Genomic DNA, 27,022 nt, shown 5'->3' on the forward strand with positions numbered 1-27,022 from the left:
TTTTCTCTTGGGATTATGTGTACACACACACACACACACACACACACACACACAAACACCCACCCACCCACCCACCCCCCTTTCTCTCGGGATTACAGTGTCTCCGATTTTCTTCGCGGTCTCTTTGGGCCCATGGTTGTTTTGCTTGGAAACAGCAGCCCTGGAAAAAGATCTGGTCTCTAGGTTATTGCTCTTCCACCCCCGCCCCCTCTGCCCCTAGGCCGTTTCTGATGGCCTAGGCCAAGGTCAGCTGTCGTAGCTTTGCTTCTGGGTTACCTGGGGGTATTGTAGGAAGGTTAGAAGAGGTGCGAGGTATTTTTTTTGTTTTTTTCTGTTGGGTGTATGAGACTAGTTTCAGATATCCACATTGGCTATTCATTTGGTACGTGAATAGTAGTAGCGTAAATTTTGATGTTAAAAATTTCTGAACGTTCGTGGGGAAAATTCCAGCATTTTCTAGACTATAGGTCTAGAGTTAGTTATTTTACCAGTAACTCCTGCTGCTAAGGAAAAAGGGAGGCATCCTACTTGGGAGTTTTACTTTTTCTTAATCATTAGATAGTTTATGTGCTTTTGCTCTGTAGATTTGTGACAACCCTTCTGTCCCATCTTTGGAGTTGAAATGAGGAACACGCTTAAGAGTGCAGTTTCTGGTTGATGAATACTACTTCTAGAATCTTTGTGGAATGCATTAATCAAATGCAATTAAAAGACATTTAAGTAATAGTCTTAAGTAAGGTAAAGTCACTTCTAATGTTAAAGGAGCTTTAAATTGTTCAGAGTGCTTATTGTTATGGTAATGTAAAAACTGGGAGTTGGGGGGGAGGGAGGGTGGTGTGGTGTATTTAAATAGCCTGAATATTCTGGTGCTGAGGAAAAGAAGTATTCAATTTACCAGGATTACTAGATTGAATATATTGTTCAGAAGTTGGGTTTTTTTCCCCCTTACTAGTTGATCACTAAGTTTAGAAGTTGTGTTAACCACAAAATCATTTGGAGTGTCATTTCCTTTATAAACTAAAGTTCCACATGAAGTGCTACTAGTATAGGATGTACAAGATTTAGTGTGAGGAATGTTGTTAAACATTTTTTTTTTTTTGAAGGCTGTGATTAGAATTAGTAGTTTGATTTTAATTAATGGAAAATCTTTTTTCATAATTGATATGTGAGGGTTTTGTGAAAATTTGCAGTCTGGGTTCCATGAGTGGATTTTACCCGTAATCATTTGTCTCCCGTACTTGTTCTTTGTGCATAATCATTCTTTTGAAGGTAAAATCTTGAGTACGCTTTTTCTGACTCTAAACAAAAGTGTAAATATGGTGTAATAATGGAAGGTATTTTGTTCTGACTTGTACATGTAGGAATGATCACACAAACGTAAAAGCCACTTTTACAAACCGTGTTGTGTTTTTTGTTTCTAAATTGAATTAAGACCTTTATTTTGTGATCATATAAAACATTGCTTTTACTAAATTATATCAAATAGCAACATACTTAGAAACATACGGGATGAGTTGTGGTTGGGACACTTTCATTCTGATTATCGACTATTAAAGCTTTAAATTTGTTGTCCATGCATATTGCAGATGGGTGTGCAGAGTGTATTTTCAGGAAAAAAATAGAAGCTCACTTGTGGTATTTTCAGATCTGTTCTAATATATGCTTCTTTGTATTAGATTATTTAAGTAGTTAGGTTTATTAAAAAGTTACCTATTGTCTGATAACAGTTTTCTATCAGTGTCTTTAAAAGGGTAAGGTAAAAAATGGTTTGGGAGAAAAGCCACTCTTGCCAGCTGTACTCCATTTGTACTTCATTAAATAATCTTTGGCACTCTGGGTGGATAGGGTATTAGGGAAAAATGGTGTGTTTGAAAGTTCTTACAAATCCTAATTCTAGGATTGGGTCATTTTAAAAAATAAAGTTTAAAAACCTAGGATGTGGCTTTAAAACGTTTTTTTGCGTCCTCCTAATACTAAATTTCATGTTATTTCAACTAGGGGCAGTATTTTCTCATGGATTGACTAAAAGTTGTTATTCTTGGCATCTGGCTTTATGATTATTTCCAAGTTACTCTACTTCCCCTGGGCCAATTTCCTAACTATGTAGTAAAATGGGAATTGTAATAACTTGCCACATCTGCACAGGATTGCTGTGCCTTAGGATTTGCAGAGAGCATCCTTGCATGAAAGGTGTGGTTAAATTCTAGGAATTGTTACTGAAATAAGCTGATGTGAAGTAGGTCATATTTTATAGGAAGTCAAGTAGGAGGTTATGAACAAAGTTCTTGGCAAGTCACAGTGGTGATAGTGGGATGAAAAAAATGAAAATATGTATTATAGTTTGGGTAATAAAACCAATACATTTTTTTCCCTATAAGCTTAGAGGGAGAGGGATAAGTAAAACAAATTACAGGGTGGTGTATTTGTTGTATAAGAGATTGAAAATCTGTCAAACTCAAGTAATAACACTGTGAAATTATGGGATGCTTTCCCTCTATTGATCTGTTTTCTGCACTTGGTGATTTTTTTTAAAGTTTTTATTTCATGCGTGTGGGTAGTATGTTTTAAAAGTGGTGGCACAAAATGTTTTCATTAGACTCTACGCCAAATCTGTTAATAGTAATGACTATTTTCAATATCCCTTGTAGTTTTTAATGCTTTGTCATTTGCTCTAAAGAATATTTCCAACAACCAAGGGCCATGATTTCAGGCCCTTGATCAAAGGCCCTTGGCCCTTGATCTAGGAAAGTGTTTTACATTTAGGAGATGCTCCGTAGACACTTAACTGAACAAACGAAACCTGTTGCTTCTCTATTCTTGGTAGATGATACAACATCCCAGCTAAGTTCCCCAAGCTAGGTTTCTGGATTCCTCTCTTACACTAACCCTTCACATTTAGACACTAAGAACTGAAAATTTTCCCTTCTGAAAATCTCTTGAATCTGTGTCCTTCATCCCTGCTGCCACAATTCATGTTCTCATTTCTCTCATGGGTTAGTATAAACATTGGCAGCTTCCTTTTTCTGTTTGTAGGTTCACCTCCTTTATCCAGATTCCACACAGTCTAAATAGCAAATCTGATCACTTCACTTCTTAGTTTAAAAACCTTTCAATGGCTCCCCCTAGCAGCCTTCATTAAAGAGGCAGTGGAGTAGAGAGTATGAGTTCACATTTAGGATTTAATCCGGACTGGGTTCCAGTTCTGTCTCTGCCATTTAAAACCTCATAACACTGACAAGTGCTCTGAGTTCTTGCGTTTTCCATCAATTGCAAGATAATTATTCTTAGCTCAGTGGGTCGTGGTGAGGATTGAATGCAAGAAAACATTTAGTAGGATACCTAAACACATAGCAGGTGCTCAAAAAATGTTAGCTAGCTTGACATATAGGGTCCTCTATAACTATTTCATTTACCTTTTCTCTAGCTGAACTGTATGCCTTTCTTTCCTTTACTCTTTAGTGCTCTGGCTATATTTAAGAATCTGCAGTTCCCTGGATGGGTTTAGCAGTTTAATGCCTTCCAGTACATGAAAAGTGCTGGTATTAGTGGGTTATTATTCAAGACTTACGTCTGACGATATTCTAACGGGATCTTCCAGGCTGGGTCCAGTGCCCCTTTGGTGTGTTCTTAAAGGACTCAGGATAATTCTCTTGGAAGTGTCATACTAAGTTGTAATTGTCACATTCAAAGGCTTTTCATTAGTTACCTGGTGGCAGATACCATTTTTTTTCATAATCGTTTATATATTCTTATACTCAAAAGAGTGTCTAGCACATGATAGGGACTCGGTAAAAAGGTTTTTTGAACAAGTGACTCAAAAGAGTACTTTGAAACCTTGGCGCAACCTGGTTCCTGTAGGCAGAATTTGATGTACATGGGAATGTATTGATTCTCTAGGGAATTTAATTGCTGAGGTACCCAGAGGAATTGATATTTTCAGCTACAGGCATTCTCATAGCCTCTGAGAACATTATAGTAAAATCTTAGCCAGAAGTTCCTTTTGGATTATACTATATTGTTTGTACAAAACTGTTAAGTTTAAATTTCACATTTTGTTTTTTGAATGGTTGACCAGTGTTTCTCAAAGGGTTCCATTATTTTTACATGTTCTAAGTCCTTCTTAGATGCATAGGGATGTACATTAAAACTTAAGACTCTGGACTGCTTCTTTTGCGGGGGGGAGCCATGCCATCGAACCAAATAATAACCTGATAACCTTGATAATCTTCAGGAAGCCTCTGGAATTGTGGACAGGTTACGATTTCTCCAAGCTTCAGGTTCTACCTCTATATAATAGGGAATGATAATTTTGTTGTATTTATCTGACAGGCATGTGACTATCAAGTAAGGTAAAATATGTTAAATTATAAAGGCCGAATAAAAATATTTAAGTGATTTGTAAATACTAAAGCACTGTATACAAATATTTTCATTGTAACAAACGGTTTCTCCTGCTAACCTTTCACAGGCAGTGTTCAAGATGGACTTTTTATTTTGTAACCTGTGGTTTGTGGGTCATGTTTTAGGAAGGCAGCAGTGTATTTAGTGCAAAGGACCACAGCTCTTGAAATATGTGCCTTGGCATTTTGAGCAGACATATTTGGTAAATTACTGCTTGATCATGGATGTTGTCATTGAGTCACCCCCAACTTTTGGGGTCTACTTGTTACTGCTGTCTTCTCTGCTTGGACAGCCGTAATAAAGTAGGAATGTTGAATGCCTGACTGCAGCCATCTTTCATACATCCTGCCCACAGTTCTGGATGCCCCTGAGGCCTGGCACAGCATCATGGTGTCACTTATGCCTCATTAGACCTGCTTCTGCTTCAGGGAATGAAATGATATCCTAGTAGTATGAAAAGGATAATGTGTTTCCTGAACATACTTCTGAGGAAAAGCAAGCATTAGAGGCACTCTGACTTGGGTTGTATAATTGGTAGTAATTACCTATCTGCATAAATATTTGTGTAGGTTTGTTACGTTGAGACAGTGTATAATGATAAGCATGACAGCTTTTTAGTCAAACTGGTCATGTTCATGGCAGTCTTGGAAATATTTGCACTATTTTAAGATTACAGAAACAATGTAGAAACCACTGCTGCTTAGGTATCCTAAGTTGCAAAAGCCTTGAGATAAAAATGCTGCACCTGTTGGATGTGAGCTGGAATATACTAGAAAATCAAGTTGACTTTTTTTTAACTCCCCTCCCACGCTTCCTTTTCTATATTCAATAGTTTTAACTTGGCCTTAGAGCTAACGTTTTTTCTGCACATTGTTAATTAGATGATAGAATTGTAAATGAATACGAGTGTATTTCTCATAAAAAGTGTATATAACCAGGAAAAATGTTTATCACTTTATGAAACCCTGTTATTTTTTATTAGCATGGTAAAGATTGTGTTATATAACTGCAATATTAGTTGCCTTATAAAGTATAGAACCAATGTTGTAGGGTTTTTTTCTTTATTATTATGAAGACTTTATTTTGGAACTAATTTTGCTCCAGACCATACTAGCTTTCGGCTGGTTTGTGTAACTGGAAGAAGGGTCTTTGTTCCCTTATTGGAAAACTGCAGACCCACTAAGATCTTGCCTTATTTTGCTAACATACCTTTTTTTTTTAATTTTTATTTTTTAAAGATTTTATTTATTTGACAGAGCGAGCGAGCAGAAGCAGGGGGAGTGGCAGGCAGAGGCAGAGGGAGAAGCAGGCTCCCCGCAGAGCAGTGGGGCTCCATCCCAGGACCCGGGGATCATGACCTGAGCTGAAGGCAGTCGCTCAACCAAATGAGCCACCCAGGTGCCCTAACATACCATTTTTTTAAAAATATTATTTATTTGAGAGAAAGAGTGCACGCGTCAGGGGGAGGGGCAGAGGGACCTGGAGAGGGAGAGAATCTCCAGCAGATTTCCTGCTGAGCGGCAGGGGCTGGATCTCATGACCTCAGGATCATGACCTGAGCTGAAACCAAGAGTCAGATTCTTAACTGACTGAGCCACCCAGGCGCCCCATGTTTTTTTGTTTGCTTTTTGTGTTTTTTGTTTTTAATGGACTTTATTTTTTAGAGCACTTTTAGGTTCACAGGAATATCGAGGGGAAGGTACAGAGATTCCCCATGTTCTCCCTGCCCCTGTACATAAATAGCCTCTTTCATTATCAGCATCCCCCAGCAGAGTGGTAGATTTGTTGTAATTGATAAACTTACATCGATACATTATCTCTCTAAGTCATAGTTTACATTAGACTTTGTTCTTTGGGTTTGGACAAATGTAAATCTATCTACCAGCGTAGTATCTTACAGAGTAGTTTCATTGCCCTAAAAATCCTCTGTGTTCTGCCTACTCATCCCCTTCCCACCCTTAGCCCCTGACAACCACTGAACTTTGTATTCTCTATAGTTCCCAGCATATATTTTCCAATCATTTAACTTTTGGTTTGAGTATGAGAAAATTTTTGATTCAAAAAATTATGTAGTTCTGTACAAAGCTCCTGATCCATACACCAAGTGGAGGAAGCAGAAACATTGAGGTTCCCAGTCATGAAGGGGAGGGGTTAAGGGAAATGCCTATAACCGTGCCTTAGTGGTTCTCCTTTATAACTGCTTAAATATGTTTTAAAGAAACAGTTGTTGAGCACGTAATAGGTGTGACTGCTATGTTAGCGGTCTTATAAAGATGGCCAAGAAGTTTTCTGGTGAAGCTCATGATTTAGTGAAAAGTGCACAGATAATTATAATAAGGGAGATTATAAGTGCTGTAACATGTATAGTGGTGGGAACACAGGTGTGAATGATTATCTTAATTGGAGGAGAGTTCATAGAAAAGGTGAGAGCTGATAGGGGTGTTAGGAAATAAAACTGGAAAAGTTGTTGGGGCTTCTTGGAGGACCTTGAGTGCAAAGTTAAGGGTTTGGATATCAATCAGGGTTTCGGGTAGGAGGGCATTGAACATTGTTGAAGAAGTGAGGCAGGGTGTAATCAGTGTAAAATAGATTGGGGTGGATGGAGACCATAGGAGAAATGTAATCAAGGTCTCATCTTCATGGTAGCAGGCCTAGGAATGGAAAGAATAGAGCAGCTCTTTCTGGAGACAGGATGGTATTGGGAGCTTTGGAATCAGTGCGCTATAGATCTGCGGCTATGAGCATTTCACTTAATCTGTCTTGCCCTTGTCTGAAAAATTGGAGAAAATAATACTTCGTGGTATTGGTGTGAAGGTTATATGAGATATGAGAAAAATGCCTAGCTCAGTTCTGGGAGTAGTAGCTGCTCAATAAATAGGTCCTACTCTTCCCCTTATCTGGAGTAGAATTTAAAGGATAAGATGGGGGAGCAGGGAGGGGTGGAAGGGAAGGTGGGGGGAAAAAAACCAAACGATGAAGCTGGGTGAAGTAATTAGAAATGGGAAAGTCTGAGTGAGGTGAGCAGGTACAAGAGAACCTGCATAACAGTGCTTTGTTTCTTTTAGCTTTTGAACAAATGCTGAATAATTTGCATATTTCTGTAACATTTTTGCATACTTTTGTAACATTTAACATCTTTCTGCAGTTATATAAATATATCTGTATTGAGTGTGCCTCCCTTTCTAAGTCTGATTTGTCAGCCACCTCTGTAAGGACAGGATCAGTATTTTACTTACCTTGCATAATTATGGCGCAGTTGTTACCAGCCAGAATGTTATTTGCTAGATGGATAGGACTTGAATGGATTTAATATATAAACTTGCCACTAGGTGGCACTTAGTCTAAGTGATAAATCTGATATTCAGCATAGATTAGTTTTTCTGAGAACTATGGTGAAACTGACCTGGATTATGGTCTGCTTTCTGCCATTTCTGGACCATAGTTTTTGAAGTGGAATATGAAACTTACAGCAAATAGAAAACTCATAGTATTGAAAAATGGAAAAAGCATAATGCCATTACAACATGTTCTGTAGAAAGAAACTGAAGGGAAGCTCAGTGAAATTGCACAAGTGACCAAATTCCCCATCTCTAAATGTATAGACAGTGAAGCCTGGTGGGTTAGATTTTAGGCGGTGGTTTTTATGGTTAAAGGAGGAGACTGTAGGAATTTGTTTCTTATAATGAAAGATGATGATGAGGTATGGTTTGTAGGGATACTAGACTGTGATTCTAGGTTATTTACATTTTGGTGTATTGTATTCTCCCTGTAACATACCACAGTATGTAATTATATCCAGTGTGACAAATGTTATAGATTATTAACTCCGTTAGATTAAGGAAACTTCAGAGCTGGAAAAGACCTTGCTAATCATGTGTTCTAAAGTAACTACTTTTTTTTTTTTAAGATTTTATTTATTTATTTATTTGACAGAGAGAGAGAGCGCACGCGGGCGCACAAGCAGGGGGGAGAGGCAGAGGGAGAGGGAGAAGCTCGATCCCAGGACCCTGGGATCATGACCTGAGCTGAAGGCAGACGCTTAACGGACTGAGCCACCCAGGCGCCCCTAAGTAACTACTTATTTAAATGAGGGCACAGATGGCCTGAGTAATTTCCAGTTGGCTAATGGCTGAGACCCATTCAGTGATTGAGCTGGGACTAGTTCTGGTTTGCTTTTTGGGGAGAGACTTGTGCTGGTCTTTTTTCTATTTATACCACTCTGCTGCTTTTTAATGTTACAAGAACTTTGTTTTGTCTTTTTTTTTTTTTTTTTTTTCCTGTGGGTGTGGACTTACAGCAAGAATACAAATCTCTCAACCCCAAGCTTGGTTTGGGGCTGCTGCCAGTGTTGCTTAATAAATGGTCAGCTCTGAGCCTGCCTCTTCTTTCCTCCTTGGCTGTTTTCCTGTTCTTGATGCTGCTTGTGTTCTCTATCTTGTATTTTTGACTGACCAGGGTGGCTTCTTTTAGAACACATTTGTTCTCAGTGCACACTTACCACCCACTCCGCTTTAGTTGTCCCTACTCCAGAATTGCCTGGGTTCTGGCTCACCTGGCTCACCCCAGTCCCTGCCTCTTGCCTCCCTAGCATTTTAGTTCTGCCACTCGCACTAAATTGCAGCTGGTTGTTTCCAGAGGCTCTGTTAGAGAAAATGGAAGGACAGAAGAAGAGATTTAGAAAAAGGAAGACCGTCATATAGGGAAGGAGGCCACAACTTGAAATTTTACACTGGAAGATGTACTCATTTATGAACCTGGTGATTTTTATACAGGGGTTTTTCTAGCGTATTTCTAGGACATTATTCCCTAACTGTGGAACTCATTAGATGTGTTGTATCTATCATCTGTGCTTAACCAAATGTCAGGGAAGTGAATTAAATCCATTTCAGCAGTCCAAAGATAGTATTGATAGTTTTAGTAATTTACTTACATCTTATAATAATGAGTGTCGTCGTTTGATTAAATGGATAGTACTGAATTAGTGGGAGTTGCCACTTCACTACTGTAATGTTCAAAAAACAAACTTAGTAGCTGTAGCTTTCAAAGATTATTTCCCAATTACTGGTAAACGTGCCATTTTTCATCCTGGCCTCCCCCCGCAATATAGGGGAAATTCTTTTATGTATAGGATTTAGGAGCATATCATTTACTTAAGCCTCATTTCCAAGGATGTAACTCCTGAAAGTTGTCAGTTGGTATATTAAATATCTTAAATGACATGAGAATTTAAATTAACACGGTAGCTTAGATGTACAGTTGATTTATTTTTTCTTCTCATTTTTAGCTTGTTTTTCTAATTCAGGCAAGTGACTATGTTGATGTCGAAGTTTTTCTCAAGGGTTAATTAATGTCATCTATAGATACTTTAGATGATTTTTTTCTGTTGGAAAAATGTATATAAGAAATCCAAAAGTAATTTAAATATATCATGGAAAGGCAGCCACTGTAGTCTTCCACCAGGAAATTAACTACTGTGAACAATTGGGAGTATAGTCTTCAACTTTTTTTTTTTAGTGGAAATGCTGACATTCTATTTATTGTCAATAGTTTAGCAAACATATTAAGGGGTTTTAGGGAATTAACATTTTGTTAAGTTTCTACTGAGTCTTCAACTACATTGAGGGAAATAGTATCTCCATTTTATAGATAAGAAGTCTGAGGGTCAGGTATTTAATTAATTTAACTCAAGTTCAGGAAGCTTTACTTCTGCCTCTGCCATTCATTGCCCTCCCTGTACTGACAGAGGTTTTGTTTTTTCTCTACCTAAATGATAAACACCTGAAAGCTTCCAAACTCTCTCCTAGGTGGCAAGCAGTACCAGAGAGAATTCTAATAAAGACTTTAAGGAAAAGGGGATTATATTAGATTATTACTTTAGATGAAATATTAGGTTTACTGTTTGATTATTTTAAAAATAAATGTATATTCTAGAAATGCATTCAAAGTTAGATTTGACTATGTGTTTGTAACCATATTTTTCTGATGAAATGTTTTTTTCTTATTTTGTGTAATAACTTTATTTTCCAGATGATACTTTTTGTCAATTTATATGAAGTATTTTCTCCTAGTGTTTCATTTGTCATTCAATTTTATTATTGTCTTAAGTGAGTTTAAAATTTTTATGTAGTCAAATTTGTAGTTTTTCCTTTAGTTTTGTGTTTTGCTTGTCTTCCTCACCCCTGAGATTATGAAAGCATTCTTTTGTTTTTGTTTTTCTTTTTTTTTTTAAGATTTTATTTATTTATTTGACAGAGAGAGAGAGAGCGAGAGAGGGAACACAAGCGGGGAGTGGGAGAGGGAGAAGCAGGCTCCCCACTGAGCAGAGAGCCGGATGGGGGGTTCGATCCCAGGACTCCGGGATCATGACCGGAGCCGAAGGCAGACGCCCAACGACTGAGCCACCCAGGCGCCCCCATTCTTTTGTTTTTCTTCCAAATGTTCTTTTATAATTTAAAACATTATTTATCCCTTTAACCCTTCTCGGAGGTTTTTGGTTGGTTGGTTTGTTGGTTGGTTTTTTTGCCGTGTGTTATATGATGTAGGTTCTGACCTTATTTTTTCTAAATGTATACATTTAGAACCAAATGTATTGTTTTCATATATTCAGTTTTTTCTGTCTTCTGTTGTATAGAGTTGTGGTTCTTAAAATGAGATCCTTGGAGGGCAGCAATAGGTTAACTTGTTAGAAATGCGCATTCTTTCACTCCACCCAGAGCTCCTGTCTCTGAAGCCCTGGAGGAGTAGAGTCCAGCAGTCTAGTTCAGCAAGCCCTCCAGGTGATTCTGATGCCTGAAGTTTGTAAATCACTGTGAGAACTCCTCTTTAAGGAAGGGCAGGCCCTCTACTTGTGCCCTGGATCCCATCCCTTCTCAGCTACTCTAGAGTGCCGTGGATCCCATCCCTTCTTGGCTACTCTAGACATTGGAGTAGCCAGCTAGCCTTCCCTGTCTCTGGTCTCAGTTTTTACCTTTCTCTTGAAGCATCCTTGACAGTATATAAACATGCTGTTGTTTCTCTGGATTCCACACTCCCCTTTGGTTTTGTTTCTCCTTTGCCCTTTGCAACAAACTTCCTGTGGAGAGTTCTTTCTGTCTCCACTCTCCATTCCCTCTAAACCTACTTCAGCCAGGCTTTTTATCTCCACCATTCAACAAAACTGCTCCTCTCAGGGCTCCTGGATGGCTCAGTCGTTCGTCTACCTTCGGCTCAGGTCAAGATCCCAGGGTCCTGGGTTCGAGCCCCTTATCGTGCTCCCTGCTCTGCAGGGAGCTTCTCCCTCTGCCTCTGCATGCTGCTCCCCCTACTTGTGCTTGCTCTTTCTCTGTCAAATAAATAAATAAAATCTTAAAAAAACAACAACAACAACAACCCTGCTCCTCTCAACTTACCGGTTCCCTCTATGGGTGAATGTAGTGGTGAGTTTTTTTCAGGTGTTATCTGACTTGATCAGCATTTGATATCTTGGATCACTGCCTTCTTATTCAAACATTTTTTTCATTTGGCTTGTAGGATACCACACTCTTGGGTAGCCACCTTGCTGGCACCTTTTTCTTGGGTCTCCTTTCTAGTACTTTCTCATTCTCCCACATTTTTCCTGCTCTTTATCCCACATTCTGTACTCCTTCCTGTTTTATTTTTCTCACGTGTATGTATCAGCTTCTCACTATATGTATTCTTTGCCTTTTGATTTTGTCTTTCTCTGCCCTACTAAAATAGAGTGCTTGGTACATAGATGATACTCAGTATTTGTTGAATGAATGAATGAACCAGGGAAGTGTTCTAGCAACATCACTTTTTGAATGCTTTTTTTCTCACTGATCTGAAATCCTGCTTATATTCCTGTATGTTATAAAGTTTTATGGGCCCCCAGTGTTAGTACAGATTCATCTAATGTGTTTTAAATATAATCTGTTACCTGAATGTGGTTCAGTAGCCTTGAGATCTGTTGTTACATTTAGCCTTTGCCATTGTCTGGTGTGGAAGGTAGTAGTATTCTGTTTAATAGAAATTTAACCAAATTTACCTGTGGGAGAGTTGGAATTCAGACTCACGTCTCTGGATTCCAATTTCATTGTGATGAGCATCTTCTAATGATTGTGTAATCTAGTATGTGATAATGCTACTGGGCATTCCTCCTTTCCACACCCCCACCCCAAATTCAAGATTAACCTTCAGTCATCTGCGCGATTGGTTGTGCTCTCTAACCATAAGATCCCCTTCCCTCAGTCTAGCCAGAGTAAACATCTGAGACAGGAGGATGAAGTTGAGCAGGGAATTGGTTTATGTGGGATTTTTTAAAGTAGACTTTGTTTTTTTATAACAGTTTTATGTGGGATTTTTGTCTCTGCATTTCAGTTTATGATTTTGGAAAAAAGGTAGAAAAAACACAGGCTGGAGGTCGTGAAATAGGTTCTCTTCAGTAAGAAATTTTGGTGATGTCTCTGCTTCACTTTTTTTTGGCGTGAATAATGCCTCTTTGATCTAGGCTTTAATTTAAACATGATACTATATGTGTCACAGAACTTAGAAAATAATTCTTGTACTGTAACCAAAAGTATTACTATTAAGAATGACTTGAGTCTCATGCTTTTGGTACTCTAGATACATTCATTCTTTGTATTATACTGGAGTACTTTTAATTTTGTTTTATGTCAAACTGTTTTATAAATGTAATTTTAAAGTTTTTGCTGCAAATGTTGTTTTTCCAAGACAGCAGCTGTGGATGTGGCTTAAAAACTGATGAGCATCTACAATGACGAGTCTTTATGGAGCAATGAAAGGCTGCTTACAAATTGTAGCCACGGTTGAAATGAATTGTGTGTTTGTTATTTGTGAATCCCTAAGGGTAAATGTGTTTTGCGGGGGGTGAGTTAGGATAGTACAAACTGAGGGTGTTTCTGTTCTGGTAATCTTAGGAGCAGTCATTTCTGCTAGTGCTCTTTCTTATGACTGAAGGAATTTGGAATATTTTGCTTGACTACTTTGATGATTGTTTCTTTAATCATATTATTTGGATATATTTAAAGGTAAATTGTAATTTTAAGATATTTTATTGACATGGTTTCTGTCATCAAATATTTTTACTCTCAACAACTACTGTGTATAATAGCTCTTGTGAATGATCTTTACCTGTGTCTACTGTCTAAAACCCTTGTGGTGGGTTGTTTGGAACTTAAGTATTTTCTGTTTGGTATGATTAGCTCATACATATCAATAGTTTTAGGCACAGTGCATATACTCATTTTTTATTTCAAAAGCTTATGGTTTTAATAAGTTACTGAACAAGTTCACATAGTTAACTCTTAAGTTATTTTTTTACTCCAAGATATTAAATACCACATCTAGAGTTGAGCTACAAGAAATAAAGGAGTTGTGGTATTTTCTATCAAAATATCTAGAAGATAAATTTCTCAGAAGAATTCTAGAAAATGTTTATTTTTTAAAAAAAGGAAGGGTGGAGAAGTGACATTTGGAACAAATGAGGATCTGTCACCAAAAAAACCCCACCGCAGTAATATGTGGGATTATGGCCAGTATTTCTGAATGTCTTAGGATATATATATTTGCAAATCTCTGAACTATTTATATATTTAAATCATCATAATAGATTCACTTTACTTTTAAAGGCAGTACTTAACATGCTTCTTGATCATAAATTGTTGACTATTGAAGATATTCAAAAATATGTTGTTAAAATTAACTTTTTTTTGTTAAATTTAGTCTCATTACTCCTAGTAATAACGTTTAAACTTCGACAGTAACATCTGTTCCTTTATTGTGTGGGACATGTTTTCGGGAGGATTTTATGCATGTTAAAAATAACAATTTTTGTGAATTGTAGTTATTTTCTGTAGTCACTTTTAGATACAAAAGCATTCTCTGTGAGTTACCTCTGATTCATAACCACATTTTAGTAGAGCAGATGTAGACTACCAATGGAATAATTAGCCAAAAAATATTAGGGCTTAGAGAGCCCTTTGTGTAACATTTAATTTCTTGGCCAGTTTATATGAAAAATTAGTTTTGAGGCAGTTAAAATTTCTTCTCTTGGGATTTCATAGTTGTTACAGATAGCTGTAATCACCAGGGAAGTAGAAATAGTATTTCCATCAAACAGATGGCTTTCGTAGCCCTGGTCCTTAACACTGCCTGCTGAGGTTCGTGTTTATGTTGGATGATTTCCTAATCACACCTTTTGAAAGATCACACCTGGTAGCAGAATATGATGCAGATGATAAAATGACTTAGTGAATTTGAGAACTTATAAAAGTTGGAAGTGTGTATAGTTCCCACGCTCCTGGGGAAGGTAATCTGTTTGTGTTAGAGAAATCAGTGTGGCTTGTAATGCTTCAGCTGTCCTTTCAGGGATTCCTTAGCTACCTCTTCCACTTTTTGACTTTCATTAGCTCTGACATCAGTGTGCTATTTTCATTTCTGTCTGGTCAGATGACCAGCCCATCCAGTGCTTTGAGGCACTGGGAGTTTTTGTTAGGCTTAAGGATAGGTTTCTATTGTGTATGAGGAAGATTTTCAGAGAATACAGTGATGCAGGGGCTTACAATTATAAAATCGCATCTTTTTTCAGCTCTAATGTGAAGCTTTTGTGGAGATTTTACTTGTTACTACGAGGATTATCTTTCCCCTTCTGTTTTCTTTCTGTTGGAAGTTTCAAAACACGTGCACGCATGTATTAGAGATTCACATGTATACTTATGCTCCTGAAATTTCAAAACCACAGTCAATATGATTCTAAGAACTTTACATTTGTAAGCTATATTTACTCAATAGCAAGAAATGTTTGTTTTTTGAAGTCATTTCTTAATGACATCTGGAAGAAAGCCAGTGATATTTTGGAGGTAAGAGAAGACAGAGTGCCTTTGAAAGATAGGGCAGGGCTTTACTTTTAATATAACTGGTCAGGGCAAGTTGTAAGAGTTACAGTAGATTGAGCTCAACTTTAGAGCTATCAAAAATTTGTCAAGAAGGAAAAAAATTCTGGTGCTTTTACACAGGTTGTCGGGGCAGGGTGCTGTTGCCATTTGTTGAGATGAGATGGCACTGAGCTAAATGGCATAGTAAAGGAGTTAGTGTTGGTGGGGAGAAGTTTCTGGGTTTGAGTGTGTTGAGTTTGAGGCCCTTGTAAGAGATAGATGAAGATATATGGTGGCCAGTGATGTATGGTCTGTGGTTCCTGGAGCTCAGGAGAGAGGTCAAGGTTGGAGAGACATACCTGAAGACTGTTAGATGGTAATTAAAATCTTGGGAGTGGGCAAAACCTCCCTGGGAGAGTTGGAGTTAAGCAGGGACAAACTGCTGGTGAGCACCAACATTTAAGGAATGGGTAGAGGTGTGGAAAACAGTGGAAAAAAACTAATAATGAAAGAGGTGGGACAAAACCTAGACAGTGTAGTGTCACAAAAATGAAGAGAGTGCTTTCAGAAGGTGGGAAAACTAGTCAGTTGCGTCAGATGCTGCAAAGAGGGCAAGTGCTATAAATCCAAGTGTTCACCAGATTTAGGACTTGAAAGACCTTGGTAAGAACAATTTCAGTGGAGTGGTGGGAGCTGTAATATGGTTTGTCTCATGGGTGAGGACGTGGAGACAACTCTTTCAGGAGCAATGGCTGTGAACTTGTGAGTGGAGCCATAGGTGTTGTGATGGTGCTTTTAAAGGTAGAATAGGCTTGACTTGTTTAGATGCTGATCAGAAGGAACACAGGGAGGGGATGATACTTAGATTGAAACTCTTTGGGTGCTTTTTAAAAGGGGTTTTGTTGGGGAGGCGGGCGCACATTCAGTAATGCTGTGGCTATGAGGACATTCATGAATTTGACTCTGTTCAAACGTCTCAGTCTTTTCACATTGACTATCTCATTTTAAGATTGAGATTCTTTATTGTTTTTCTCCTGAAGAGATGATGTTCATGCTTGATTCTTCCATATTTTTTTGTTTGGTGTCTCTGTGATTCACTGAAGTGGTGGATTTAGTCAATTTCTGTGAAGCCAGAGAAGGTTGCGTATCTTTGGGGTCTTTATCCATGCACTTCGAGAGCTGTGTGACACATGCAGCAGTTTGTTCTGTTTTGTGCTGTATCACAGTCTCTAGACTTCTGATTGCTCCCCTGTGTCCATAGAAAGTTAACATGTACCCTGGTATTTGTGAATGTGTATTTACATAATTGTGTAATTACAGTGAACTGTTGTACTTTAATAATGGGCACATCAAAATGTGTACAGGATAAAAATGAAGTAAGGTTTTAAAGATACTTTAACAGAATGACAGAATCCCTTTTTATCTTCACAAGGTATTTTTTAGTGGCACCACTGTATTTGAAGACCACTTTGCTATATTTGAAATTGGGAAAGTGTACATAATATACTTCATTACTTTTTAAAATCTTGGTTAATTTTTTGTGATAGAGTCATTCAGGGGCTAGATTCAAATTCATTTTATTTCTGTACAAATCAGGTGATTTTTCTTAGCTGACAAGCCATTGTTTACCTTAAGTGTTTTTAATTTTACAAAAATAACTTCTAGATAGCATACTACAGGAAGCTGCTTGTCTTCACGGGAAAAGTAATCAATTTTGGGACATTTTTGTATAAGAAGGAAGAGTAACTGTCAAGTTTCACAACCCCTTTAAGTGCTTTGCCACCAGATAAAGAGCAGACCTCCTGTGGTACAGGAGATTTTCATGGTTACTCCTTATCTCATGAAGATACATTGTTTTATAAAACTGGCCACATCTATAACATCTGGTAGTACTTTGTGCCATTCTGTCATCATCTTTGTTGCTTGCTAATGAAAGATGAAATGAATGAGTTCTTGTGTGATGGGATTTCAGTAAGCTTTTTACAGGAATCTTCTTTTATTTTGGTTAAAGCAGCCACTCTCAGCAGATAATGCTCTCACTGATTTTCCATAAAATGCTTTTATTAAAGAAGCCAAAGAAGCTCCCTTCTGAAGACACTTTGTCTTTTTCAGTGCTCTGTCAGTTGCACCTGGAAGAGTGTCTGTTATGTAAAAGGCACTCAGGAAATATTTAACTGTAAAATGAATTTGCAGTTGAGAATATTGTCACATAGATATTTTCTTAGAAATTTTTGCATTTCATGCAGAAGTCAGCAAAGACTATAAACTGAGGCATATTAGAAAAACCATCTATACTACCAACTATATGGCAAATTTCCCACAGTATGTAATTTTTTTTCCCTAATAATAGTCTTCATGATTTTCAGCAATGTTTTGTGTGTATATTTATACAGTAATTTACTGACAGAAAATACATTTTGGCTTATGTTCATGTTATTCCCCAAGTCATATTTCAGCCCTTTCTACTGTAGCAGGAAGAACAAGTGTTTCCCCGTGGTAGGTGGCTTCTTATCTTACACTGTTTTATAGGAAACCACAAGTAAAAGAGGCATGTAAACTTATATAGTTAAATTCAGGGAAATTTTCCAAAGTTCTGAGTTGAAAGTCATGACTCTTTAACCTTGCTGGAGAGAAAAAAAATGACAACCTGTAGCAATGTGGTATGTGTTTAGGTACTTAATTTTTTAAGTATCTTGCTAGTTGTGATTGCTTTATACAGTTATTTGCTAATATTTCCAGGGTGAAATTTGTATGTAGTGTGAGGTTATTATTGATAATATGTGTAAACCTATATTTTTAAAAGTTATCTTGGTTATTTCTATCTTATCTTTGACTGTCTTGTCTTCCTCTTTTTTTTTTTTTTTTAAAGTATTCTCTATGTCCAAGTGGGGTTCAGACTCACAACCCCAAGGTCAAGAGTTACGTGCTCTATGGACTGAGCCAGCCGGGTGGCCTGTGACTGTCTTGTTATATTCTCATGTGGTTAGCTAATTGTTATTTTTACTTGGTAAAGAGCGAATACTAGGAGGAAAGAGGTACCCTTCTGCCATTTGTTTAGAGTGCTTGATTATTAGTATTCTCGCCAATGTCTGTTTTGTTGAGGAAATCATCCTAAGGCCTTTGTCTGTTTTCTGAGAGTTCAGTTCATGGAAGTAGGTAATTGGTGATATGCCTAAACAAATCAGTCAGTGAGAGCACCATTACTGACCCTTCACATTGTGGGACATCTCTTTCCTCAGGTTGGGATCATCTGACATAAAATGAGCTCCAGTGTTAAATTCAAAGATTTTTGAGCATCATCTATGTTCTAGGTACTAGGATATTCTGGTGGACAAAACCAAACAATCTCTGCCAGTGTATAGAGGTTACATTTTAGTGAGAAAGGGTGCCTGGCTGGCTCAGTCGGTAGAGCTTGGGCTCCTGAGTTTGAGTTTACTTAAAAAAAGTCATACTAAAAATACATTTTAGTGAGAGAGAGACAAAAAACAAATAAGTAAAATATTGAGATAAGGCTTTAGAAGAAAAAGTTGGGGATAGGGAGTATCATGTCAGGAAGAGGTTGCAACAAGATAAAGTGCTTAAGGTCTCACTGAGATGGTGACATCTGAGCCAAGAACCTCAAGGATAAAATGAGAATTGAGGCATGCATGTATGTGGGGGAGGAACATTCCGGCAAGTAGGAACAGCACTTGTAAAGATCCTGAGACAGAGTGTGCCTAGATTACATACGGTATGTGAAGTAAAGAGGGATGTCAGAGATGGCCCCGTGGGTTTTGGCCTGACCAATGGTAAATGCAGGGTTGCTCTCATTTGATGTGGAGAACAGATATTGGGTGTGAGAGTATGAGATGAGATGTATGCGAAGTAATAATTTGTGTGGCTTCTGGATTTGCATGGGGACAGATTAAAAAATGTAGGCGGGCCAACTCTTGGTAAGAAACATGATTTTGAATAACTGTTTTACTCTAAATTGATAGTTAAGGAAAATGAACAAATTTATTTGCCTGAGCCAAATGTAACTGTAAGGGAAAGGCACTTTCCAGGAGTTAACATGTTTTACACGTTAATTTTGGATTACCTAAATAATTACTTGAAAAATTTTTGCTTTATTAAGGTGCATTACTTTTCTCCCAATGCTGTTGATTTAAACAATAAATAGAGTACTATTATACAGATTAATATGTAATCTCTGACATATAAGAAACAAATACTAAGATAGTCAGATCAGGAAGTAGAGAAGTATGAAGTCCTAATATTTAGATCAGTGAGAAAAAGACATAAATATTTGACCACTGTGATACTGTGATTTGTAAGAAATATGTATTTGGTCAGTCTGATGACTGCACTGTCTTTTTCATATATATATTTTGGTCTTCACTCACCGTGCGTGGCTCACAGCTGCTACCCTTGGGATTTCCTAAGCTGTGAGAGTGATACGGGTTTCTTTCTTGTGCTAATGAGATGACTTTTGGAAAGCACCTTAGGATGGGGGCTGGTTGCCAGGGGAGCCGACCGTGTGATTAGAGGGTTGGAACTTTCAGTCCTCCTCCCCTCCTCACCACCTCTGTAGGTTGAATCAATTGCCAAAGGCTGATGGTTTATATAAATCATGACTCTGTAATGAAGCCTTCACTAAAACCCAAAAGGACAGAGTTCAGAGAGCTTCCAGGTTGAACACTTGGGGGTGAGGTGTTTTATGTGGGAGGTTTCACTTGGGAGAGTGTTGTGCCTGAAGAGGGCATGGAAGCTCTTTGCCCCTTCCCCATACCTTGCCCTGTGCATCTCTTCCACTGCGCGGTTCCTTAGTTATATCCTTTTGTAATAAACTGGAAATCTATTAAGTAAAATGTTTCCCTCAGTTCTGTGAACTGCATTTGCAAATCAGTCAAACCCAAGAAGAAGGTTGTTGGAGCCTCCAATCTATAGCTGGTCTGTCAGAGCACAGGTAATAACCTTGACTTGCGACTAGCATCTGAAATGGGGGTGGGGGGCAGTCTTGTGGGACAGAACTGTTCACCTAGGGGATCTGTCTCTGGGTAGTGTCAGAATGAGCTGAACTGTAGGACATCCTGCTGGTGTCCAGAGAATTGCTTGTTGGTGTGAGAAACCCCCTCCCCATGTTGGAATTGGTACCAGAACCCATTTAACCACATACTTAGGTCTCCAGGTATTACTTGAAACAATTATTTTTTGAAAATGTTTTATGTTTTGAGCAATTAATCAAGGCAACTGTGTTTATTAAATATCTTTAGATGGCCTGTTTTCTATACAAACTATGTTTTATCTTTGCTGTGAGCTTTCTGTTTTGATAGTATGTTTTTATATTTGGAATTATATGTGTGCTGGATAGAACCTACTGCCTTAGTTTACGCAATAGATTACTCAGTAGGGTCACTTTGTAATATCAGCGTCTCTAGTTAAGAAGGGAAGTATGCTGAGAGCCACTTTGGTGTGTGTGTGTTTGTGTTCCTTGTGTGTCTACTTTGTCTGAGATCACAATAAGTTATTGCTTATGATATTGTTGATCTTTTTTTAAAGATCAACAAAAAGTCATTTAAATTGTTTTAAATTCAAAGTAGCATTAATCTCTACTTCTGCATTTTTGTCCTAATGGTAGAAGTTTTAACACACATTTCATTGTTTTGTCTGTAGGATTGGCATTTACCCCACAGCTTTTAAAAACCAAAACCAAACCAAAAAACTCTCCATGGCATTTTATTAAGTCCATATATGCAGAAGGTTCATAGGAATTGTTTTGTCTCATGCATACAGGAGTTTCTGCCACAATGCCATATAGTATCTTGACAAACCTTGAATTCTGCAAAATCCTGCTATGAAAGTAATAAAGCTTATATTGTGGCATAAGGGATGGGGCAGACTACTGAAAATCCATGGAACTCTGCTCTTGAATACTAACCCAAACCAGTAGCAATTCTAATAAAAAACAAAAAGACTAGCTTTTGTGTGCCTTGTAGTACCATCAGTCTTCGGAGTCTTAAACCCTGAGCTCCAGCCTCTTCCTAGTTGTAGGTTCTAGAAGGGCACTGCTTGTAAGAGCCTATTTCATTAAAATTAAAAATCTAATCCAAGATGTGTAGCCTTCTTCATTAATACATTGTTTGAATACTGGGGGGAATTTTTTTTTTTTTTTCCAGCTTCCTCATCTGCACAGGCAGCTTTGCCAAATAGGTGGAACTTAGCTAAAAGAGGAACAATTCCTGAAGCCACTAAATCAGCCACTACTTGTAAGAAAGAAAAGTACTTTTGTAAATTTTCAGGGTTTTTTTTTCCGTAAAATATTCATCTGTTGCTAAGGTTTTATCTCTAATTGTGAAAGAGCTTGTTCCAGTTGCCTCAGAACATTAACATGCTAGGAAAAATTGTGTTATATGCCAACATGACTTCCTTTCACACCAGCCTCATCCCGCTATTTCCAGTCACCTAAGAAGTAATTCACAGCAGAGGAACCTACATTGTAGAAGAACAGAGTTTATTTTTGTTTTGTTTGGATTTATAAAATTTGTATAAGATGACTGGCAGGTGAGTGTTAGTTTTGGAATCAGACCAGGCTTCGAATTCTGGCTCTGCTATTTAAATGTTCTTTTCTACAAGTTACTTGACTTCTTTAAGCCTCAGTTGCTGTATTTATAAAATGGGATTATTATACCTACCCAGAGTTGGTAGTAAGTAAATGAGATAATGCTAGACAATCTTTTTTACGCATGAAGTTTAATAAATGTTAGCTCTTAAAATTCACAATATTCTTCAGAGCATGACATAACATATACCACTACCAAGGTATATTTTCAGCAAGTTTTAACATTTTCAATAATTTTTACATCTGTCAGTTTTATTTAATATAAAATGTGAGAAGACAGGATTGTGTTTTTACCACCAAATGTAGGTCACGAGGAAAGCATACGTAAAATGTGGTAAACGAGATTTGTGTTTTCATCTTTTGGCAAAGATTTATATAGAAAACTGATCAAGTAACCAGAATATGCAGAAGCTGTGATTATATTTAGGCTCTTATGATGTGAAGAGGACACAAACAGGGTTTTTTCCCTTAGATTATAATAGGGATGAACTTTTTTCTATTTAAATGCCGTGGATAGTTTATATTTCATACATTTTGCCCATGACATGTTGTGGTTTTTGAGAATTCTCTTCCAACTCAAAGCTTTCATTTTGTCAAATAAATTGAAATGGAACTCCATTTAGAACTTATTATTGAATCTTTTTTGAATTGATGTTGCCTATTGACATTTTTATTTCTGAAGATAAAAATATCCCATCTGTGAACTGTCTAGTATCATACACTGGAATATTTTCAACAAATGGTATTCAGAGTCGTTTCTTGAAAACCTGGTACAGGGAAGAATTTTGAACATCTTAAGTTTTATAAAAGCTGAGTTAAGAAAGTTTAGTCCTCAGTAGTTTGTGCCTTCAGTGGGGATTCTGTCAGTGCTCATAACTATAATGTAAGGAGAACACAATGGCTCCTATAAATAAGAGACATTTCACAAGGAACCTTGAGGTACGGGAGAAGAAATGATTCATTCACTCTGAGGGTTCAGCAAAACTTCAGCAAGGATTTTTTTCTTCCTCTTCTTCTTTTTAAACTTTTAAATTATGCCAGAGGAAGATGAGTTCTGGAAATCTGGAGGCAGGAGATTTTGTTCAGGAATACCTAGGTACTGACTCTGTCCTCCACCCTTGCCAGTCAGGATGTGGTTCTTGTTGGAGACTGATGAGTTTATTCACAAGCCACGAGTGCCAGTGTTTGTAAACATTCCTTTCAATGGAAGAAAACAGAAAGTCAGTTGAAAGGTAAGCTTGAGTAGTGGCCTAGTGAGAATGTGGCTGTTTTGCTAGAACTGAACTCTAATGTGTTACTCCCAGCTGTGAGTGCCGAGGTAAATCTGTGCCAACATAGGCTGCATGTGCTTTTGCTCTGTGTGGCCACTGCCATCAGTTAAGTTCCGTACCGCTGGCCTAACAGAGCAGGGACTAGGCCTCGTCTGTCTGTGTAGGCTCTTCCTGCTGGTTTGTGACCTACTGGCATGTTACCCAGTTAATACAAGGATAGATTCCTATGTCATTATTACGATAGTTAGAAGTCCCTTCCCAGAGGTAACCACTGTTAAAAATGTGGGGTATATTCTTCCAGACAATTTTCTGTGTACTTACGTGTTTTAAGTACATACATACAGTTGGGTTTTCTTCAGGGCAGATAGGCTTATATTGTGTTCATATCTTATGTGTTATGTTTATTTTTAAAATTTAATGGTAACTAGGGGCACCTGGGGGGCTCAATCGTTAAGCGTCTGCCTTTGGCTCAGGTCGTGATCCCAGGGTCCTGGGATCGAGCCCCGCATCGGGCTCCCTGCTCAGTGGGAAGCCTGCTCTCCCTCTCCCACTTGCCCTGTGTGTGTTTCCTCTCTTGCTATGTCTCTCTCTGTCAAATAAATAAATAAAATCTAAAAAAAAAAAAAAAATTTAATGGTAACTCTGGAGTTCTTTTCTTGGCATATATTTAGGATTAGTTCACTCTTTTTTTTAAATCAGTGTAGTATTCTATATTCATAATATAGGTGTAACAATTTAGCCAGTTCCCATTTGGTGGACAACTAGATATATTTCTCTTTTAGGAACAACACTGTAGTAAATATCTTTGTGTGCCACATTTGCATGAATATTTTTGTAGGACATACTTAGAAGTGGAATTGCAGGCATAATTCATTTATAGCTTTGATAGATGCTGCCAAGTTGTTCTCCAAAAGCTTATATTACTTACACCCATATATATAGCAGTATGTGAGAGTTGATGAATAGATTTCAATAGGAATGGAAACCAAGGGGATTCTGTACAGATAAAGAAGCATGAGTAAAAGCATGGAGGCAGGAGGGCCTAGTAGATCTGGTGAGGAAAGAGGGAGTAAAGAATCTGATGTAGAGTCTGAAGTAAGGGGCTTGTGGAAGGTGAGTCTAGAAAGGTAGGATGGATCAAATAACAAAAGTATTTTTTAATGTGTTGTTCAGAAGTTTAAACTTGAATAGACAGTGGAAGCCTTTCAAAAGGTTTTTTTCTTTTTAAAGATTTATTTATTTTAGAAAAAGATCATGTCCGTGCGCACGCGCACAGGTGAGCATGAGTGCAGGGAGAGGGAGAGGATCCCAAGCAGACTCCCCACTGAGCACGGAGCCTGCCCTGGGGCTTGACCTCAACCCTGAGATCATGACCTGAGCTGAAACCAAGAGTCACGCTTAACTGACTGAGCCACCCAGGCACCTCCCCCCCTTCAAAAGATTTTACGGGTGAGCTGTATTTCAAGAGCAGTAACTGAAGGCTAGGTTTTTGAGGATGGGGAGATTGGCCATGAGGCTGTTAAAATGATCGTCAGCTATAATGAAGGCTGTGGCATTAGAAATGAGAGGAAGGAGTCAGATTCAAGCAGTGGTACAGATTTAAAATCAGTTTGTAAGTCTTGGTGGCTTAGGATAAGAAGGTAAAAGGTTGAATGTTGTGGCTCTCTGAGTCCATAGGTGGTGCTTTTTATGAAGATAATAAAAACAGGATGAGAAATAGTTTTGGGAAAAATAAAGGAAATTTTTATTAAAATAATAAGGAATAAGATAAGTTACTATCCACTGATCTATTTCTATAAGGTGTGTTCACTTTTTTTAGTGTGGTAAAATATACATCACATAAAATTTAAAATTTCAGCCATTTTTTTTTTTTTTTAAAGATTTTATCTATTTGACAGAGAGAGACAGCGAGAGAGGGAACACAAGCAGGGGGAGTAGGAGAGGGAAAGCAGGCCTCCTGCGGAGCAGGGAGCCCGATGCGGGGCTCGATCCCAGGACCCTGGGATCATGACCTGAGCCGAAGGCAGACGCCCAACAACTGAGCCACCCAGGCACCCCAAATTTCAGCCATTTTTAATTGTACGGTTCAATGTTACTAAGTACATTCACATTGTTATACAGTTATCACCCACCATCCCATCTCCAGAACTTCTTCCGTATTCCTAAATTGAAGCTCTGAACCCGTTAAACAATGTCTCCATTCCTCCATACCCTGAGCCTCAATAAGTAAATTGGAAGCCACAATTCTGCTTTTCTATCTCTATGAATTTGACTTAGGTACCTCATAATAAGTAGTCATAGAGTATTTGTCCTTCTGTGACTGACTTATGTCACCTAGCATAATGTCTTCAAGTTTTATCCATTTTATATAGCATGTGTCAGAATTTCTTTTTATTGCAGAATAGTATTCCATATAGTATTCCATTGTATGTATATACATTTTAAAAAAAAATCCATCCATTTGCCAGTGGACACTTGGGTTGTTTTGTTGGGGGTTTTTATGGGGGAAGGGGTAGGCCTTTTTTTTGTTTTGTTATTAGAGTGTGAATGCAATAAAATTGAGTTTGATAAAACTGTACAAACCACGGTAGTCTTGTATAGGTCCACTGTTAGGAAATAGTGTTTGTTGCCACAAAGATGAGTACAAAAGATCTTACTTTGTACAACTCATACATATCATGGCTATTGGAAAAATGACCTAAAATGCTTATTCTACCAGTGGGTAGATACCATAATGGTCAAAGGTATAGCATAAACAGGATTTAAAAGACCTGGGGTTTTTAATAGAATGATTGGAATATTGTGAGGCTTCAGCAATATGTACACAATTTTGTACACTTTGAAGTGCCTGAAACAGAGAGAAGGTGTTGTAATAGATGGTCTAGTCTGGTTGACTGAGGAATCAGTTTTTGAAAGAATTTCGAATTATTAGGTGGATGAAATAAGACAGCCCTGCACCTGATGAACTAACCTAAGTGATACAGGTTTTATAAAATAGAGTTGAATGAGTTGCCTCAAGAAGGTGTTACCTGTCTCCAATATCTTAATTCCTTTGTCATCATAATTTTCTAATGGAAGTTACAGTGAGAACAGACAAGTGAGAATGAGTGTACGAGGGAGGTTCCTTTCTCTCTTTATTCATTACTCTCTTGAAAACACGTACTCACTTTCCTTGTTCTCTGCAGTCCTCTCTAGCAGAGTTGTAATTGTGGGCCCATCTTCTGAATTGTGACCTCTGTTAATACATTTCAACACAGTTCCATTTCAGGAAAATGTGTTGTTTTGGAACTCACTAGTATATGCTTTTCCTTGATGTTCCTTTCTTATCAAAACATATACCCACACATATTACTGCACATCAAACTTTGATAACATTTGGCACTGGAAAATTGAAAAGCATGCAAAGAATACAAAATACAGATGAAGATGGTAATGGAAAAATAAAACAGATTAAAAGGAGTCTCTGGAGACTTGAACTAGTCCTTTCTAGGATGGCTGAAGTTACAGGATAGCTCTTCAGCTTTATTAATTTCTTTCAGCCTCATTGTAAAAGATAAGCTAATAGAAGGTAGTTGGTAATTTAAATGAGATGCTTAGCATGTGGAAAGCAGTCCATGAATGTTGTCTGTTAAATTTATTATTTCTAGTGCTTGCTTCGGCAGCACATATACTAAAATTTATTATTTCTAATCTATGGGTTTGAAACTGAGAGGCATTTTAGTGGCTGGAGAGCATCAGATAATAATTTGCTGTTCTTACCTGAAATTGCCTTGTTTTACCTCTACAGTGTTTGAATATGGACTATCTCTCTTAAATTAGTCTCTGTAATTAGAGATTTTCTTAAATATTCTTACCACGTTATGTTTTATTTAATACTGACA

The 27,022-nt window shown here is 37.7% G+C and overlaps 1 protein-coding gene across 10 annotated transcripts in view; it reads left to right on the plus strand.

The window, feature by feature from the left end:
* RBPJ (recombination signal binding protein for immunoglobulin kappa J region) overlaps window positions 1-27,022 on the plus strand; it is a 217,247-nt gene that overhangs the window by 113,995 nt on the left and 76,230 nt on the right. For 2 of the 10 annotated variants that reach the window (XM_032400131.1, XM_032400133.1), the window contains exon 1: window positions 11,757-13,427. The exons of the other annotated variants lie outside the window; for them this stretch is intronic. The gene's annotated coding sequence lies outside the window, so the exon portion shown is untranslated. Of the gene's footprint in view, window positions 1-11,756; window positions 13,428-27,022 lie in introns of those variants that run through there. 10 annotated transcript variants of the gene reach the window in all.

Source organism: Phoca vitulina, unplaced genomic scaffold (assembly GCF_004348235.1).
Source record: "Phoca vitulina isolate PV1807 unplaced genomic scaffold, GSC_HSeal_1.0 scaffold3, whole genome shotgun sequence".
Lineage (NCBI taxonomy): Eukaryota > Metazoa > Chordata > Mammalia > Carnivora > Phocidae > Phoca > Phoca vitulina.